Raw genomic sequence first — 19553 nt, 5'->3', positions numbered from 1 at the left:
TTCTTGTTGAGCATGAAAATGATGGTCAGTCTCCTCTCTCTGTTGCAAGATCTCCTGATGGACATCTGAAGAGAAAGGAAGAAGTACTGGGATCTAGCTGAGTATTAACTTCAGAAAATGGCTTCATTAGCTGCTTGTGAGAGTAGTGTTTCTCACTGACATTGTCATTTGCTTCCTGTCAAATGTCCATGTTTCTTATGAATTCCTATCAGACGAATGAATTCTGATAGTAATTCTCATGAATTCCTATCAGATGAGCTCTGTTGTCTTGGTCTGGGAAGCTGTACCTCTTCTTAGAACCAGGCATGGGTTGAGATGCTTTATTAAAATAGCACCATAATTATTATGAATAATTGTACTTCAAGTTTTTCCATGACTTCCATTGCATCTTTTTTTTTTTACCTCAATTTGAAATACAATGCATGTATTTCCTCCTTCTCATGCATCCTGAATTCGAGTTTTAAAATGGACCTTGCTTAATTTGACCTTATCTAGCTAATTTATCTTGTGCCTGTGTTGCTAAACAATGTTAAATGGAGCACGTTTCCTTGTATCTTCCCAAGTAACTAAGTCTCCTGCAAAATTCAGGCTATTAAAAGTGAGTGTGATAGGAGAACCTCCAAGAAATAAGTGAACTTAATATAAAAATTTATAATCATGTCAATTCCACTTTTTAAACAATTTCTGAAATGTTAGTTTGCTAGAATGGCTGGTCAGAAGCACAAAGGTTAGGTTAAGCTTCCTTCGTTAATGGTTTGGCTCAATGCACCCAGCAGTATAATGTATTTTATCAGTGAGGGAAATGATATTGGTTTAAGAGGTTTCATGTAACAGTCATATCCTGGCCAAATGTAATTTTGAAAACAATCAAGGCCATTATGGCTCACACAGAAAGAAAGATAAAGACAGATAGCTGTATATGGGTTTTTAATAAGTAATTCACCCTGGGTCTTGAAACATCAGATTGCCAAGTAATATTATTAATGTATAAGCATGTTGCTAAAATCATGTATTCTTTCCCATTGGTTGACTATAGATATGTTTCTGATGCAAATATCATGTAAGTGTATTGAATCCAAGCTATGTAAATAGACTATATAGTACATCCATCAAGCAGTTGACTAGATTATTCCACATACTAAAGAGCATTTTCTGACATCAATCTACATTCTGCCTAAATAGAACATTTTTCACCAATGATATTATGCATCATTTACTGTATATTTGATACTAATTGTTCAGCATATCGATCACCTGTCACTCAGAGTTTAGTGATCTTTGCAACTTGTCCTGGCAACTTGGAAGTTGCAGGCGCTTGGTTGCCCATTGTCTGTGGTAGCAGACTGAGATTTCCTGGACAGCGCTGAAATCTTGCCCTGGGCAGGCAGCATGGAGAGGAGTTAAGTGGGGGTAAGGGCCTGCCAAATTGGTACTTGAAAAAATTACACCCTTTTGATTTTCAGAGATTAGGCTATAGCAGCACACAAACACACTGCAAAGGTTAGCAGATGTCATTTATTCTGTGCTTTTCTGTTTGGAAGCAGTATTTCATTAAAGGGTCAGGATGAGGGCTGGCCGGCACCCTTTACATGGATGAACTGTGCCATTTTGTTCCCTGAGTTCAGTATGCAGAAGGTCTGCACAAGTGTTTAAAAGCAGGGATATTGAGGGACTGAAGAGTCTTTTCTACATGCAGACTCTGCATAGAAGGCAGTTACTCATCAAAGGACAAAACATACCGATAGCTAAAGGATGTGCTCTAACTATCAGAAAATCACCAACCACCTGATTAGAAAGGATCTGTTTTAATATAAATATGTTGAACTCTGATCAATTTTAAACATCTACTTCATATATGAAAATGTGAAGATTATTTTAAAATAAGTTTAACTGCAGCTGGAGGGGAGCTGTTAATATTGACTGTTCTGTATTTCTCACAGCACATACATTATTGAACTCAAAAACTACTGGAAGCAAAGGCTTTATAAATAGGAGAAGAATATATTGATTTAATCATTTCATTCGTTCAGCAGTTCTTTTACAACATTTTTTACAGCACAGAGTGGGGACTGTCTTCTTCCCACGCACTTTATTCACCAAGCAGGTCATATCTTTACTGTATTTTGCTTTATAACTCTTCTGTGTTCCAGGCCTTTCACTTTTCAGGCTATCATGGCTCCTACTCCCTCCATGTAAAATTGCTGGCTTTACTCCTCTCCAAATCTTTGCTTTAGTACCAGGAGTGCTGTAATGCCAGCAGGGAGCCTTAAGGTCACTAGGGGTAGTCAGGCATGGAAGGACTGAACTGAGCAGCCCACAGGAAGGAGAGAGGAAGGGGTAGATTGAAATTTTTTTTGATGATGAACAGTACATTTTCTGGAAAACAGCATTTCAGGAAAATCAAAATAGGTTAGGGTAAGACTCAACACATTTACAGCCAAGGAAAAATATCTGGGAAGTGGCAGGTGGCAAGAAATTTTGAAAACCTTGAGACAATTCACTCTGATATTTAAAGAACCCAAAACTGTTGATTCTTTGCTTTGAAATGCATTTCTCAATTCCAAACTCAATTGAAAGAGGGGAAAAGATTATGGAAAGGATTAAAAATAATCCCAACTTGAAGCAAAACTTTGTCTGGAGTTGAATGACAACAACTGACTGATCTGATTTGAAAAAAAACCCATGGGTTTTTTTCAGTTGCAGAACTCAAGTTTGTTATTTTCCCAGCTTCACCCGTAGAGCCCCTGGTGACATACACAAAGTGTAATGGATGTACATACTAGCTCTTTCTTTCTCAGTCATCTGTTTCCACTCCTTTCCCACATTTTGCCTTTTTTTAAGAAGAAGAAAGGACTTTACATTAACTCAAATACTGGGCCCAAATCACATAAAAAAATATTCAAGAACTAATATTAACACTGTCTCAGTGTCTTTGCTTTTCTCAAAGGCATTGTCCTACACTGGTTCCACGGGGATGTTGTCTTCCTCCTGCTCTGGGAATCCGCAGCCTCAGAGGCTGTCCATGTTTCTCATGAATTCCTGACTCTCAGGTTCCAGACTTCTGCCAGAGGCTTCTCTGGTTCAGTCTGGGGATATCTATAACCCATCACCAAGCAAGTAAAGGGAATTCTCACATTCAGGTGATTGCCTTTGCCGTGTATATTTTGCTTCAGATCTTTTCAGCTGTCGTTGTGGAGACCTTCTTCCCAGGGGTTATTTATAAAAGATGCTTTGATTCAGGCAGCACGTGGGTTGTATGTGTGTCAGGTAGTGCACACAGTGCGCTCCCCACAGTGGCTCCTTCTTCCTCTCTGCTCTTCTCTCCCATTCTCTGCACAGGGCCTTGGCTGCCCCTTTATCTCTGTGTCCTGGCTCCCTCCCTCCCACCCGCTGCTTCTGTCCTCCAACACCGAAGAAATTTGCTGGATCCACAGCTGTTTTTGGGAGGGAGAAAATTGTGTAGCAGCAGCTGCGGCAGCAGGCATAGCAGTGAATTACATGAGGATACAGATTATCTGAGCACTTGTTTCAGAGAGGTACAGCTTATCTCAGATGTAGACTCTGCATAAGCAGTATGGAAATGCCAGCAGCCCAGAACAATGCGGCTGCCTCTGTTTATTTAGGCTCTTTCCTGCTGGGGCAGGCATGGCCCGCGTGGGGAGGTGGGCACAGTGGGGTCGGGGGCTGCAAACAGACAGCTGTCCTGCCCGCACCTCTGCCTGCCCCCAAGCATGGTCATGGCACCCAGAGCAGCCAGCATAAGCTCCTCGGGGCAGGAAATGTTTCCCTTACTTACCCAAGAAGTATCATGCAGAGCAGCAGTGGTTTATAAATAATAGATGTTTAGAAACACTCAGGAAAAAAACCTTCAGTAGAATCTACACAGTGAAACCTTACCAAGGCATCCCTGAGACTGTCGGAGCCGCAGGCGCGGTGAGCGAAGCCGTAACGTCCCGCCATTCATCTCCCTAACAGCCATCGCTCTCTGCTTTACATAGCTGTTTACTTTTCCAGGCATCTTATGCCACAGCATTAAGACACAACAGGGTGTGCTTTACTGGGACATTAATAATACATCGGGTGCATTGTGAGCCGTGACTGCAAAGGCTGAATGACTTCAGTAGCCCAAGAAATGTATTAATGCTCCAGTAAACCACATCCGAGAGTGGTAATTCAAGTTTTATTTTGTCATTTTATTAATGACGCAACTGACATGACATTATATGTGACTCCATCTAATGGCACACAGGCAATGAGGGGCAGCAGGCCACAGGCAATGCCAGGCACATCAGCTTCTGTCCCCTGCATGCAGGGAGGGCAGCTTTGGTCGGGGAATGTGTATGCTTTGGGGAAATAGCACAGCAGTAGTAGAGACAGCCCATGCAAAACTGTCTAACACATACAGGGGGGCTGATAATGTTATGAAAGGGCACATATACTACCTGAAATGCGAAGATGGATCTTTTGTATATGCCTAATGCTGAAACTAATCATATCCTTTGGTAGGAAAACCTGGGATACTTGGTAGTCAGAAATGATGAAAGATAGGAAAAAAAGAAAGAAAATTATATCCTAAAGATTGTGAGAAATAAGGAAAGACAGACACCAGTTTATAGAAGCATCTCACCTCATTAAGCATCTTAATTTCCTTTTATTGTCCATACTGCACTGAAGCCTACAAGATGTATGCATGATTTATAAGCAGTGCTGTGCATCAGCTGAGCAGTTTTATATAGGGCTCTGAAAGGCTGAGGCACATGTGACACTCGGGTTTGGTGGGGTGTTTCTGCAGTGTAAGAATCTTGCCTGATTTCATTCATGGTGTTACTTGGCTCTGCCATTCTTGCGTGTTATTATTTTGATAAATAAAGTAACTTCTATACCAAATGAAGCCAGGTAAGTATAAGCCCACTTTACTTGGATATAATTTTAAAATTAATTCATACCTGGATTGACCTGCATTTCATTAAAGTCCAGTAAATAAATTATTGATGATTATTTGGGCCCAAGAAAGCTTTATAGATAATTTTATAGTAATTGAATATATTTGTTCGCTTTAGCATATTTTAGATTTTTTTTTTTACTCTTGATTGTATAGCTGTGCAGTCATAAAGAAAATGTAAAACAACAATGAAAAATGCCTGTGTTCAGATCCCGAGATAAATCCAATAACAGCTGTGACAGGATTGATTACAACAGAATCAGCAAAACCTCTAGACTCTTTAATGTGGTTTGAGACATAAAGAAGATAATGAAAGATGTTACTTGACAGTAGTAGGATCTATGTTTAGAGCTAAAAGCAAACAGCTCTGAATTTTGAGGTTTTTTTTCCTTGTTGAAACATTTTTCCACTGCAAAATAAGATTTTTGGTCAAAATTGACATATTCATGAAATCATGTTAATTTTGATGACATTTTCTTCCAAAAAAAAGGGTATTTTTCAAATGAACCTTTGGAAAATTCTATTTGGAAAAATTAGATAAAAATGAAAAGCACTTTTGGAATTAAATTATTCATGTATTTATTGTTTCAGTGTCATTTTATGCTATGTCACTAGCATTATCATCTTCTGTGCTCATCTTACAGAACCTAGTCCTATTTGCCTTCTCTGCACCTTCCTGCATCTCTGGATAATTTAATCTGCAAGCCAACCATAAACTACTGTCCTTGCACAGCTAACTTGCAGATCTACCTGTGTGCTCCCAACCTGTCTCCTCAGTCCAGCCTCATCTCTGGGCTTGTTTCCCTCTCATTTCATGTAGACGACAGTCTGTCAACTCAAGCCCAAAGGGGAAGAGACAGAAGTTTTAATCTTCCCCAATTCATGCCTTCCCTGCTAGTCCCCTCTTTGATCACAGCAGACAACCTCACCATCCTGCTTGTCACTCAGGCCCATAATTTGTGTGTCATCTTTGACTCAAATCCTTTCTCAGGTCCTCACATCCAGGATATGACATAATCCCTCCTTCTTAGCATTGCTAAGGTGTTGCCTTTCCTGACCATCCCCACCACTGAGGCCCTTGTCTAGCATCTTCTGTGCCTCAATTAGTGCAACACATTTTTTATCCAGCCTTGACAAATGCAACATAGGTCTTTTGGTGCCCACTTAAAATGACACTGTCAGTGCTATTTTCTTAAGCCATCAATATCCCATTTTTATATCCATTCTTCTTCCCTCTCCTCTTTCATTGCACCAAAAGTTACCTATTTGTCCTCATTTTCATGCTTTATCACAGTATGGATCCAGTTATCAACAGCTGCTAAGTACTGCCAGGTGGGGTGACCCTGATGCCAGCTCCATTTGCCCTCATGCTGGGGGCTCAGACTTGCACCCCCAGCTCCTCCCACTTTTGAGGGGACCATCCTGCAAGCAGCCACCTTGCATCCTCCTGCCCATCCCACAGTGAAAGTTTCCAGGTCCTCTTTTCCTGACTAAAGCTGAGCTCTTCCTTTGCTGCCTGTCCCATTGCTCACTATCATCCTGTGTCCCTGTGTATGACACCATTTATTTGCTATGCCCCACTTCTGTCTCTTGCCTCATGTTGTAAGGCTTTAGGAGCATCTTTCTCTTTTGCCTAATAGTTTAAGGTTCAGCCCACAATCAGGTCTCATGGGGTACAATCCATTATACTTGTACACATTACAATAATATAAGCAGTTACTCTTCATTAATATTATTAGTGTGAGAATATGGCAAGGTATTTATCAACACAGGCCCTTTTATTACTTACTTAATATTCTACTGTTTTATTATCCTTAACTTCTATATTATTATTTTTATTTGAATAATTAGCTTTGATAGCTATTAAGCAAATATCTGAAGCCTCCTCTAGATCAAAGCATCTCCCACTTCTGTTATAATGAAACACTTGAATTCTTGGACAGTCTGAACAGAAAACCTAGGTAAGAGTCAAAGTGTTTTATTACAAACAACAAAGAGATGCTTTGATCTAGAGAATAGGATTTTAACTATTAATTTTTCATCTTTAAGATAAGATACATTGTATATAAAGTGAAATCACAGTAAAGTTCAGCTATTATATTGCATAATTTGCAGAATATGTTGTGGGAACTTATTCATCACATAAGGTGTGTCAGAAGCCTCCCTGGCCCAGCCCCTCAGATGCTGTGAGTTTCAAAATTCAATACCAAACTCTCTAACAAAACCTGAATTTAAAGTTGAGAGGACATTGCTGTGATGGAAAGGTCCAGTCAGGCCAATGCCACAGTTGGTGGTGGTCCTACAAAGGGTGATTACGGGGGCTCTCTGTGATCCAGCTAGTGCAAGCCACAGCTGCTGCTAGCATGACACTACAGCCTCTTTGGGAAATCTCAGGTTTGCACTGTTAAATTTCAACTGACTTTTTAGGGGTTTTTTTGGTGGGGTTTTTTGTTTGTTTGTTTGTTTGTAGTTTTTTTTGGGGGGGGGTCCTTTTTTGGGGTTTTTTGGGGGGTTTTTTGGTTTTTTGTTTGTTTTTTTGTTTGTTTTTTTTGTTTGTTTGTTTTTGGTTTTGGTTTTTTTTTTAATTCTTTCTATTCTGGCACATTTTGATACCTGACAATGCTCTCATTTACGGTGGGTGTGAAATAACTGCCTTTCCCATGAACAGTTGTTCAGGTTCTGGGTTTTGCAAGTATATCATTTACATTTCCACCTAAAATACACCATTTTGCCATTTTACTTTGCTAACCGAATGCACTTTAGTGTGGATATTTTGCAATATCACCAGAAAGTGGGAGGAGAAAAGTGCTAAGGACTGCCAACAAAAAAAAAAAAAAAAAAAAAAAAAAAAAGAGGAAAAAATACTGTAAAAGATATATTCACTGTACACACAGGGAAGAGCTATATTCTCACAGAAATTTCCCCTAAGCCATGGCAAAGGTGACCACTCCTCAAAGAGTCCTCCCTGTTCCTGCTGAGAAATCCACAGCCTGAGAAATCCATAGTGCCTCTTTCAGGGAGTGTGAGGTCCATGGAGGTGCTAAACTCCCAAAGATCCTTTTGGGAACCAACAGATGATAGATTAATATATTTCATAACAATCTCCATGGAGACCAAAGCTGGGCTGGCGTGCTCCAGACTGATGGTGATAGAAAACCCTGTTGGCAATGTGGATTAGTGGGTGCTCCTGTCAGAGTCAGAGGCTACCCTGGATGATGTCGTTTATCTCAAGTGTAAATCAGATGTGACTCAGCGGCAGACGCTGAGCAGCTAAACATGCAGAAAAGTCGCGTCAGTGTTGAATCAAAGCCTGAAACACAGATCATTATTTCAAGAGAGTTATGAGAATGCCATTAGTTTCAAGAAGATGATCAGCACTGCTGAAGAAGTGAAAGCCAAGAATTAGAGATATACTGATAGGAAGCTCTTTGGATTTATTAACTGTTTTGTTTGGACTTATTAAAAAGGAATGGCACCTGTTAAAGTATATCACAGGAATGAGCTATCTACTAGCCCCAGGGCTGTGACTGAAGGGGAACTCTGTGATAAGGGCTCTCTATTGCTTTCCAATGACGAGGCACTCAGTTAAAAAAAAAGAAAAAAAAAAAAGTTTTGCTTTATAAATTGCTTGTTCAATTCAAGAGTTTTCTCAAGCAAATGCCCCAATTCTCATGAAATACATATATCTGGGCATCAGTCTGAGACATTTCTGGTAAATATGACAATTCAAAGTACTCCCATAGCTGTGTTATTTAAGGACAGGAGCCAGCCCTGCCAGGGCAGTCAGTATTCCTGCCTCCTGAGGGGCATTTACTGGGGAGACCTTGGCAGTACCCAAAACATTGCCATTGCTGTGGAGAACACAGACAAGTGATAGTGCTTTGACCATTCTTTTTTTGCTGTCTCTTCACAGTGGTATTTCAGGCTGCTGAACTGCAGGCTGTGCCCTACGTCTGTCTTTACCAAAGCATTTCTGTATCTACTGGTGCACTTCAGGTGCTGCAGCAAACAGACATGTTCCCTCATCCCCATCTTTCCACCAGCCTCCTCGTGCACATCCTGCAAGCTTTGCATAAGCAAGAGCCACAGCTGAAGCAGCTTGGGGCTGCCCCTAGCAGCAGGAGCATCCCATCTCTTTCTATTTCCTCTTGCTGTCTCTCATCTCTTTCAGTGTTTAGTCACGTTTTGGTGTCGGGAGCTTTCTCTCAGTGCAGAAGTGAGCTGGGTACTCGGAGGTTTGATTCACTCACTGTACATACACACCCCTGGGTCCTTTCAGAGAGGTGTTTCTAATCCCTTTCCTTGAGGGTGTGTTTGCCCCTCTGCTGCCTGCTGTGGTCCCCAGCACCTTGCTGCCTCTGAGGTTTTCTGCTGTGTGTCTTAATAAGCAAGTACAAGTCACAAGGTAAGACAAATCTCTTCATCTCCTTTTGTTACATCTGTAACAGCCTTTGAGTCATGTCAAAACAACTCTGGGCTCACTTACCTGCATTCAGGAAATTCTTCTTTACCAATGTACACTTCAGACTGTGTAAAAATGAGGCAATTTCTTTTAAACGGTAATTGTCAGTGAGAACTTTGAGACACAAAAGATGCAATCCTGCTGTATGGAAGGTTAAAGAGCATAGCTTGATAGGTTCTAAAATACTTTTGCAGGTGGATTTCCAACATGTACCTGAGCTATTTACCATGCCACTTCAACTAATTGTTTCTATTCAGACCATTTTCCTTTTCATTTTAAAAGTAGTGTGTTGAACCTCGCCAGGAAAACTGAGATTGAGCTGGCTACCTTTCTTTTTTGGAAAATAATCATTCTCTCCCCCTATGATACTGCAATAAGATCAGACATCCTGTTTTATACTGTTTTCCACCACTGCCCCATGGGGATGATTGGTCTTTTGTGCATACTCTTTTTTTTCTTTTTTTTTTTTTCTTTTTTTTTTTAATTTGGGCAAATTTCATTGCATCTTATCATTATTAAAAGTTAGAGAAGAGATTGAAGACTGATTACAAGAATATGGTGTACCATGGGAAAAGTCTAGTTATACAAAAGCTTTTTTTAGAGCCAACTAGTTCGTGTTCTGAAAAAGCTACTGCAGACATCCCTGTTGTTTTATTGATCTCATAGATTCAGTACTGGGGCATTTAGAGTTTGGCTTTGCTTTGGATACTGGCATATTTTATTTGAATTTGCTCAAATTTCAACAGATTAAAGTGATCTGACAGCTTTTTGAATGTTGGCCTGGAAAAATAGTTTCTCATACAAGGTGAGACAGCTGTCTCCAGAAGAAGTTATCCCTCTACATTGTCACCAGATTTCCTGATGTCCAGAAACTCTGGTCAGGTAGGAAGCCTCTGCCAGGGCAGCCTGGCAGGTGGCATTGGGTCCAGCATCCTGCTCTGCAGGCACCTCTCTTCTTGCTGGCACTGTGCCTCCTTCTGGGGCTTCAATCAATTCAGATCAAGCAAGTCCTGAAAATCAGCTGGGAATCCAATCCCCAACTCCCTATGCCACGTACCTCGCTTTCCAAATCTTTACTGCAGTGGCATTTTCTGTATTTTAAACAGAAATGTTTCAAAACTGTGATATTCCCAAGGATATAAAATAGTGCTGTAGTTGCTATTTTACTTAATATTAAAAGGTTAAGAAGCCCATGAAAACATATAGCTGTGTGGAAATTAATGATGCTTATCTCTTGTAAACTACTACTGTATGTGTACCTATCCACTCATAATGTTTTAAAATATACATAGCAGAGTGCAGATAGTGATAACACATTTGATTTTATCTGCTGCAAATATATATATATATATTTGTATGTCAGACAAATAACTTCTCTTTCTACACTCTCTATTGATAGAGTCCGTATAAGATTTAATCTGAGTGTGCTTCTCCATGTTATTCATCTCAACTGTGCACTCAGAAAGTTCAAACATTTAAATTGGTTGAAAGTTAGAATATTAATGGCTGTTCTTAGAAATTCAGTAACAGTTACATTTTCCCAGCTGATGGATACTATCACAAATGGCTACTGCAGGAGTGTAGGTAGGTAATTACTCAGTGACAATTAGGATCTTAGCCCAAGTATATGAAGATTTCCTAGTATATGTAAAGGGAAACACTGGAGCACTTTGAGATCCTGATTGCTGTAGGAGTGTGTTACCAATCCTAGCTGATAAACCTTGGAGCAGCTGTTTGCAGCAGTGTTGCGTATTACCTAGGTGCTAGGTCTGGGAGAATGCAGGTTACCCCCTCCAGAGGACACAGGATTTGGTGTAGATGAATGTTGTTTACTCTTAAAATATCAATCCTGGTGAAAGAGAAGACTGCCAAGGAGAAATACAGTTTCTCTCCAAAAGTGCAGGTTTTCAATTAGAAAGACAGAAAAAGAAGCATAAAATTTGCAGAGAATTCAGCAGGCAAGGAAGCAAGCCGTGTGCAATGTTACCCTGCAACTAGCTACCTCCTCTTAGTGCAAAGACAGAACACATGCTTCATTTAAAACCTGTTTTTAAATACACCCCTAATTATGAAATCATTACCCGAGACCTGCGTGATAAGGAAAGAAGAATTATTATATTAACCTGGGGTCCTCGGTGCACTCAGAGGCATCACAAAGCAGCTCTCCTGCAGTCAAAGCCTGCGCACTCCCTCTTTTCTCTCATCCAGTGAGTCACTTTTTCCTTTTAATCTCCTATTAAAATCCTTTCTATCCTCTTCAGTTTATGACTCTGTTGCTGCAAGGTGGTTTGTGGCACTCGGTATGGCTAATCCTTGGGATCGCATCGTATTGAGAACAGAATAATTGAAAACAGCTTGAAGCAGTTGTAGTTAGGCACACAAATCAATGACAGATAATCATTTAAGCACAAACTGAAACAGACATTTACATGGAAAATAATCATGGCCTTGGAGTTACACCCTGTTCTTGCCATGCAAAATCTCTCGTGGATTTGGCAGAGTACCATCGGATGCAAAATCTGATTGCCAACGTGCCCATTCCTTTGAGACAGCCCTGGCAAACCCCTGCCGGAAATCTGAGCTCAGCTGTAAACAGGTTTGCATGAAGAGCTGTCCACCATTGGGTGAAATAAAACTGCACTGGCCCCCAGGCTGTGTGAGGGTCGTGGTCTGAGATGAGCAGCCCAGAGCAGTAAAAAGACACAAGGCTTTGTGTGTGGGGCTGCATCTCCCCTTTCAGGCTTCTGCTCCCATCCCAAGGCCCCGCCAAGGAAGGGGTCATGCTCAGGTGCACTATCCTGGGTGGGGAAGAGAAATGATAATGAAGAAAAACTCCTACACTGGAATGTTTCCTGGCTTGGTAGTGCAGATGGGAGCACATATTTCCCTGTCATTTTGCACTGACAATCATATTCATACCAGCTGGTTAAAATGTTTTAATAAATGATTACCTGATGAGAACACTTTCTCATGGCTATGGTGCTGGGCTTTGCTCATTTTTGCCACATCCAAATAACCATTCAAATTAAAAAGCAGAAAAAACCCCAATATATTTTAGAATCTTTATAAAGACACTTGGAAACCTAAGTCCCAACTCACCTAAAGAGCTCTAATTTGAAGAAAATACGTTGGGGATGTCATATGCTGTCTGTTGCTTGTCCTCAGGGTCTGGAAAAGCAAAGCCTCCATCCCTGTCTGAGGGTCCATTCCATAGCCAGATGAGTGAGTGAGCATTGTTATTTGTGTGGGTCCCACAGCTCTGAATTCCTCTGGGTGAATTTCTCTACAGAGAATATTCCAGTGTGAATATTCCTCTCTGCTTCTTTGTGAGGCTGGGAGTCACAGCTGGCCCGGCACCCCCCAGCTCTCTCACTGCTCTCCTGGCTGCAGTGTCTCTGCCAGGAGCTGGTGCCCTGCTGCTGCTGTGATGCACATGCAAGCACAGAAACCATCCCAAAAGGACTGGTCTGGTAAGTTCTTACTAGTCTTATAAGTAGGCAAGTGGGGTTTTATCCTGTTATTTAACCTTTTGCTTTGAAAACATCAACACCTGCACCAGAGAAGTTTCAAAAGTTTAGTTGCCAATTTTTCTTCCACTTTACATGACTCTGGTGAAAGGGTATTATTTATCAAACTAAGAGTATATTATAATCTTTGCAAAATGGTAAAGATCAAAGACTACCTTGCATCAAGCAGAATTACAGTGCCATAACATTTTTTCTTGTTACAGCTGATATCAATCACAGCATGACAGCAAGCCACAGAGAAGATTTTTCAGTCGGTATCACTGACACTACAACATCTGAAATACAGCAGCCAGCTAGCATGTGCTCTGGGTGTGAAAGGGAGCAACCGGCAGCATCAGTAAGTGCCCTCGGTATCGGTGCCATTAAGTGCAGCCATTTGGCAGCAAATGCATGCACACAACTTTAATTCTGCCCACGGCTGGTATGGCCTCGTAAGGGAAGAGATAAAAGCCTCTATGAGAGGAGAGGGTTTGATTTCAAGTGACAGTGGTGACATTTTCAGCAATGACCCCCGAGTGCGGCAGAGTCTGCCATATGACACTGCTGCCCCAAAGGCATGTGCACCACCTTCCTCTCTCTGGGAAGAGGTGGGAATTTGGATGAGTGGTGAGGCACCGACCCAGCAGAGCCCTGAATAACATCTGGCTCTGCACACGGTGCCACTGCCAGCAGCTTTCCTGCACCAGCCGTGAGCCAGTTACTTTCTTCCCACGACTCACAATCATAGTTTTGTTTTGTTTAGGCTTGAGAGTCTTTTCACCATGGTCACAGACTACCCAAGGAAAGGAATGAGATTTCTCTTGCTCCTCCCCAGGACCCTGCCAGGCTGGTGAGTTTTACAGTTCCAGCACTTAAAGTACTGCATGCATTGTATCCCCCAGACTTACCTCTGGGAGCATCTGGTGGAGAACAGAAAGGAAAGGGGAATTATACGAGATCTGTTTGCGTACATATCCCTTCCATCTCTCCTCTGCACAACAAAAGCCAGCCCATGTACTTCTCCTTGCAATAGATACAAGTCCATAGCATCTTTCCATGCTGTGCTCACAGCCTGTGCTTCTGCCAAGTGCTACCTGAGCTCCCAGCCCCCCTGGGCCCTGCAGCAGGAGCTTGCAGCAGTGGGGCACACTGAGGTGCATCCTGCTGTGAGACAGCACCAGCAGGAGCAGCAGGGACCAGCCTGTGGAGCCAGTGCTCTGCTGCACACAGGTGGGAGCCCACGAGCTCCAGGCAGAGCGAGGCTGTACTTTTATTGAGCAGTATCGATTCTGGCAGTGACTGGAGCACTTTGGTTTCTGTATCAGGGTTATATTAATGTTACAATTTCATAAAATGCAACTTCACTTCAAATGGTCCTGCAGCTGTTTCTCAGGCACTTCAATCTCTTTGCAATGAAGAAGAAACAAAGCAAATTCAGTTGTACCTTGTGTACAAGGTTCAACAAATGTAAAACTCTTGTATTTTAAGGATTCTTTTGCTATTTGAATACAAAACTGCATGGTTTAAGCCAAAGTGCCCATCTTCAGTTTTTCAGACTTCTTTTTCTTTGCTGCTGAGAACCACACAATGTACTTCCCTGCCAGTTACTAAAATGCTTCTAAAAACTTGAAGAATTATTTGAAAAAGGGCATTCCTATTCCTTATGCATAAAACATGCATGCATATTCATATAAAACATTTAGAAAAATTTGTACCAGTTATAATTAGCATGTTTTGTGCATCTATTTTCTTTGCTATTAAATAACAAATTTGTGGTAACCATAGCAACTGGAACATCACATGATACTGGTGCTATTTTAGGGATAACATAAGTACCTTTCTTAAAGAAGCATTCACACCTCTAAGCTATGAATTTTAATAATTTTCACGATAAAGTATTTGCTGGGTAGATTGTATTCGTTCCTCACTCTAGTACTGATTTAATTGGAATGCTCTACCTTTTATTGCAGTGCCTATGACCACTTAAAAGCTGTGATGAGTCCTCTTGTTTTGCAAAAAGCAAAGTGACTTAAGAAAGGCAAAAGAGAAGCGACATGCGTTGAGGGGGAAAACACGATAAAATTAAGGATTTCTCTTATTGTTTTTGGGGAAGGAGCTCCCATTGGTCATGTGCCTCTTCATGCATGAATGGAAGAAAGAAGAAGGAAGTATGTGCTTTAATCGTGGATTGGTATGACACCCACTGGAATAAGCCAGAGGTGTTGCATCAGCTCTAGCGGAAGACGGGAGAGGCCCTTGGGAAGTTCTTTTGGGAAGAGACCAATTTGGCCATCTAAGCCAGTTCCCTCCTGCTGCAGTCAAGTGTGTTTTTCTGCTGAGTATGTGCTGTACACCACACCTCATACTATCTGCCTTCCAAGACATCTCTGAGCCTCATAGCTAATGAGATAAAGAACAAGAGATCAAATGCCACAACAGTAAGAAGCCACTGAAAGAGGTTAGGTGGCAACAAGGTCAGTATCCACATGCTAGGGTAGGGATTCTCTTAAATAAAGTTCTCTGAAGTGTCATATTTGAGATAAGAACAAAATGCCTCAAGAATCCCTGCCAATGTTGTGATGAATTGAAGAAAAATGGAAGAACATGGAAGAAATCCTCTTCAGTCTCTGAAACTGGTAATTCAGTTAATTTTGAGAATATAAGATAACCAAACAGGCACTGATGAGAAATGAACGCTATTAAAAATATGCTGCCCACACTGATGTTCTAATGCAAAATGCTGGTTGACATGATTAATTGTTTTATCACAGAAGTGTCTGTAGAGATGAAACCCACCCTGAGCTTTCAGGATGGTGTTATGCATCTCCCAGAGCAGAGGTAATGAGGGATCATTCACCCTGGGTGGCTCAGGCAGGTGATTTGGGTTAATACACACACTGAAGAGGCCATTAGGTAGGGAATTACTTTGCCTGAGTCCACCTGCCAAGGTGGAGTTTGGAGCAGAGGAAATTTAGCAGAAGGTGAAGAAACATGCTGGGATTGAGGAAGGGAGCCATGAACTGGAGCTCTGAGGAGACACGGGAGTATGTACAAAAAATGAGGGGTTGCAGGGCCTGCCAGGGCTGTGCTGGCAAAGGGCCCTGATGCCCAGGCAGCATTTGGGGCTGGAGGGTGGAGCCCCTAGCACAGCCCAGCAAGCTGCAGGCAGGCTTGGGGCAAGTTGCAAGGAGTAAACATTAAGGAGAAGTTTGAGTTTATAAACTCACCCAGATTAAACCTTACAAATCTGAGCCAGACTGGGGGTATGAGCCCGAGTAAAGATTCAGAAAGTAATGCTTTGCCCTGGCTCCACTCTGTTCTGCCTGCCTTCAGTTTTTCTCAATTCAGGTGTATCATTTGGAATTTTTTTTAACTTCATCCTTTCTTATTTCTGACTTCTGTTTTATCAAGAAAGTCTGATTCTTCTTTGTTTAAAAAAAAAAAAATAGGTGTTTTCTTTTCATGAATAATTACAAATTTTCTACTTCAACGATTTGAAAATTATGGATTTTGTTTCAAAAAGTGTTATAGCAAACAGATTGAAAAAGAAATTAAAGCAAACATTTAGCTATCTCAAGAATTGAAAGTTTTGATTATCCTAAACTAACCCTTAATTGTTTTCTACCTTAGCTTGTCCCCCTAGATAAATAATCCATGATGGAGCAATCCTTTTTCACCCCTCTCTTGCTACACCCCTGGAGACTTGCCGTGCTTGTTTGAGGAGGCCCTGGCAGGATGTGCTGTGTAGGGGCTGCCTGAGAGAAGCAGCTCTCTGCTCCCCTCCATGCTCACCCCATGGGTTATGTTATCCCTTCGGGACTCAGCCTGCTTCACTCTCTCTTGCTGTGCCATGTGTTTCTCTGCCCACTGCCTGTCCCCTCCACCAGTGGTTGGGGCATCTTCTCCCTTTGCCTGTGCTCTGGACAGGGACTGGTCCTTGGGTGGCTAAGGAACTCCATCTTCCCTCCTTCCAGTGCTTCCCTCATCTTCCATTCTTGTTCTCCTCCAAATGCCTGCTTCTTAAGGAAAGTTTTGGGAAAAGGTCTAACAAGGCAGCAGCTTTCAGGGGTTTCAGCTGAGCACATATGCGAGAGCCCTGAGGGGTGAAGCAAAAGTAAACCTATTAGAGGCAAAAAGGGAAAGTTGAACAATATGCTTTTTCTCTTTCTGCAAGACAGGAACTTCCCAATCTACTTTCTGTTTGGAAGGGGGGTAACACAAAGAAAAGGTTTGGAAGATGCTGGCAAGTGATAAAATACAAAGACATTCTTTTTCTTATATAGTAAATGAATGGTTTTCTGCCTTGCCTTTTGTTAAAGCTCTTAATCCAGCCTGTAAATAGGCACTTTCCCTTTGGACTGACTGTTTAGATATGAGATTAGAGCTGATCTGAAGTAATAGGATGAGAAAATAGGAGAGAGATATATATGAAAGAGAATGATACATTGGCTCACACTTCTGAACTTTCTCTTGCAGCACTTCTCGTATGCTGTATGTAAATGTTCTCAAGTACAAAGTGCACTTCATTTTACTGCAGACCTAAGCTAAGGCATGGGCTCTGAGAAGCCTGGCTGTTTGATCCCCGGGGGGAAGCCCACCTGCCTCAGGGCAAAGCACAGATTCTCTGCCATAAAGCAGAACTTGAGAGGTAATTTTGTTGTGTGGCCTAATTTAGGCTTACAAAATGCTGCAAGAACTCTGCATTTAAGGATGCTGGAAGTGGAGATTCACACTCCCAGATCTCAGAAATGGCAATAGGAAGCCTGACCAAGCAAAAAAAGTCAGCAAAACAGGGACTTGGGGCCAAGAGAACTCTTAATCAGAAAACAGATTATCTTAAAAGAAAAACTGTATTTTACATTCATGAAAAAAAAATTTACCTTACTTTTTAAGGTACACAAACTTTTGCAATGAAGCTATAGTGTTTCTGGCTGTTTCTTTGGGACTATTCCATGGCTTTCTGTGAGTAAGGCTGTGGCAATGCATTGTTCTTCTTGGATTTGTAAGCCCTCCAATTTATATTCAGCTGCTGTGGAAAAAATCCTAAAAATTCACAGACTTGACTTGTTTCCAAAGACACTTCTGACCCCAGCAACGTATTCTAAAATCCTTAATAATTTTCTGCTTACTGAAAAACTTCACTGACTGAATAGGAATTTTTCCCTAGTCAGATATTAAAGGAAAGAAGAGATTTCTAGTGTGATTCTTAAAGATTAACATATATATATGTATATAAGCACAGTGAAAATATAAATATAAAATATGATGCATATATTTTCTTCTAAATTTAAAATGAATACATTAATCACTTGCTTTCCATTCTGTATTTAGGACTATTTAGATGCTATTTGATGCTATTTATATTTTCCAGGGCACCTCTTCATACGAATAATTTTTTTATTAGGTGCTACTAGGGCTGTATTTTAGAAGACATTTTAAGCCATATAAAGAGATAAACTGCCAACCAGCACCATCAAGGTCATTTGAAAAAGATGCTCAGACTAGAGAGCTGCAAAAAACAAACTTAGTTTCTTCCATTTCTTGTATTATACTTGTGAAAACCAAGTGAAACTTTGCAAATCAATCATTAGGCTCAAGGAAAAAAAAAGTACATTAACAAAATCTCTCTTGTGCTGCTTACATCTGGTTTATGCATCAGCAGAAGTAAAGATCAATATTTGTGAAAGTAGTGTCCTGAGCAGATTTCCTTCCCCATTGAAAATACTGCATGACTAAATAGGAAACCTTTAGAGGAGGGAGTGCAGGATCTGCCCTGGGTTCCCAGTCTGAAGCTGTCAGGACAGAGTTGGTTGCTTCTAACACTCCCAGCTCTTCCACTGAACAGTACGAACAACAGACTGACATGCATGTGCCTGCTCTCTTTTTCTTTAAAATAGTCTTTATCTCCATTGTATACTGTTCCAAACTATATGGGCAAGTTCTTCTGATCTGCCACTGGCTTTTGTTTTCTTTTCATTGTAAACCTGTTATCTGTCAAATCCACAAGTTACATTAAGAGCATTTAAAATGGTTTTCAGTATTTGTATATAATACGTGTTTGCCTGATCAGCTGAAAGCTGTAAAAAGTTTGCTTTGAATTCTTCCCTCAGATATCTTTTTAAATACCAGTAGAAGGGAAGTTTTAATTCTGTGCTCTAAGCAGTACAACCACTTGAATATCCCGTATTTCAAATACAAAGCCATAGTATTTAAAACATAAAAATAAATCCTTTATTTGGCTTCAGTTTCAGTATGACTGTTAATAAAAGCTGTGTCCTTCATTGCCTGTTTTAACGTGACACAGAAAAGGTTTCATTTCAATTGAATTAAATCTCAACTAAGTTAACTAATAAACAGGAATATCAGGTGATGGCATGGCACCACCCAAGTTGCTAATGCAAAATGATGAGTGAGCAGTGAAAAGTCAGTCCTGCGACAGGGGCCTGCAGATGCAACCTGATTTTCATATTGATTGTGTTTTCCAGTGGGCTTCAGGTCAGGAGCTGAGACCTCGGGGCTTGCTCTGTCTGCAGCTGTCTCGCTGTCTTCTTTGCTTACCTTGAGCAAGTTCTGCAATATTGCTGTACTGCTTCTCCAAGGATAAAATAGCTCTAATGTTTATCAGTGTTGCAAAGGCATCAGC

At 41.0% G+C, this 19553-nt stretch overlaps 1 protein-coding gene across 6 annotated transcripts in view; it reads left to right on the top strand.

The window, feature by feature from the left end:
* Positions 1–15490, top strand: part of PLPPR5 (phospholipid phosphatase related 5) — a 211675-nt gene extending 196185 nt beyond the window's left edge. For 3 of the 6 annotated variants that reach the window (XR_012057149.1, XR_012057145.1, XR_012057146.1), the window contains 3 exons: positions 50–13268; positions 13674–13760; positions 14881–15490. The gene's annotated coding sequence lies outside the window, so the exon portion shown is untranslated. The remainder of the gene's footprint in view (positions 1–49; positions 13269–13673; positions 13761–14880) is intronic. The other 3 variants (XR_012057150.1, XR_012057148.1, XR_012057147.1) reach the window with 2 other exon arrangements.
* The last annotated feature ends 4063 nt before the right edge of the window (positions 15491–19553 follow it).

The sequence above is a fragment of the Taeniopygia guttata genome, chromosome 8 (genome assembly GCF_048771995.1).
Source record: "Taeniopygia guttata chromosome 8, bTaeGut7.mat, whole genome shotgun sequence".
Taxonomy (NCBI): domain Eukaryota; kingdom Metazoa; phylum Chordata; class Aves; order Passeriformes; family Estrildidae; genus Taeniopygia; species Taeniopygia guttata.
This window is presented reverse-complemented; position numbering and strand designations above follow the sequence as displayed.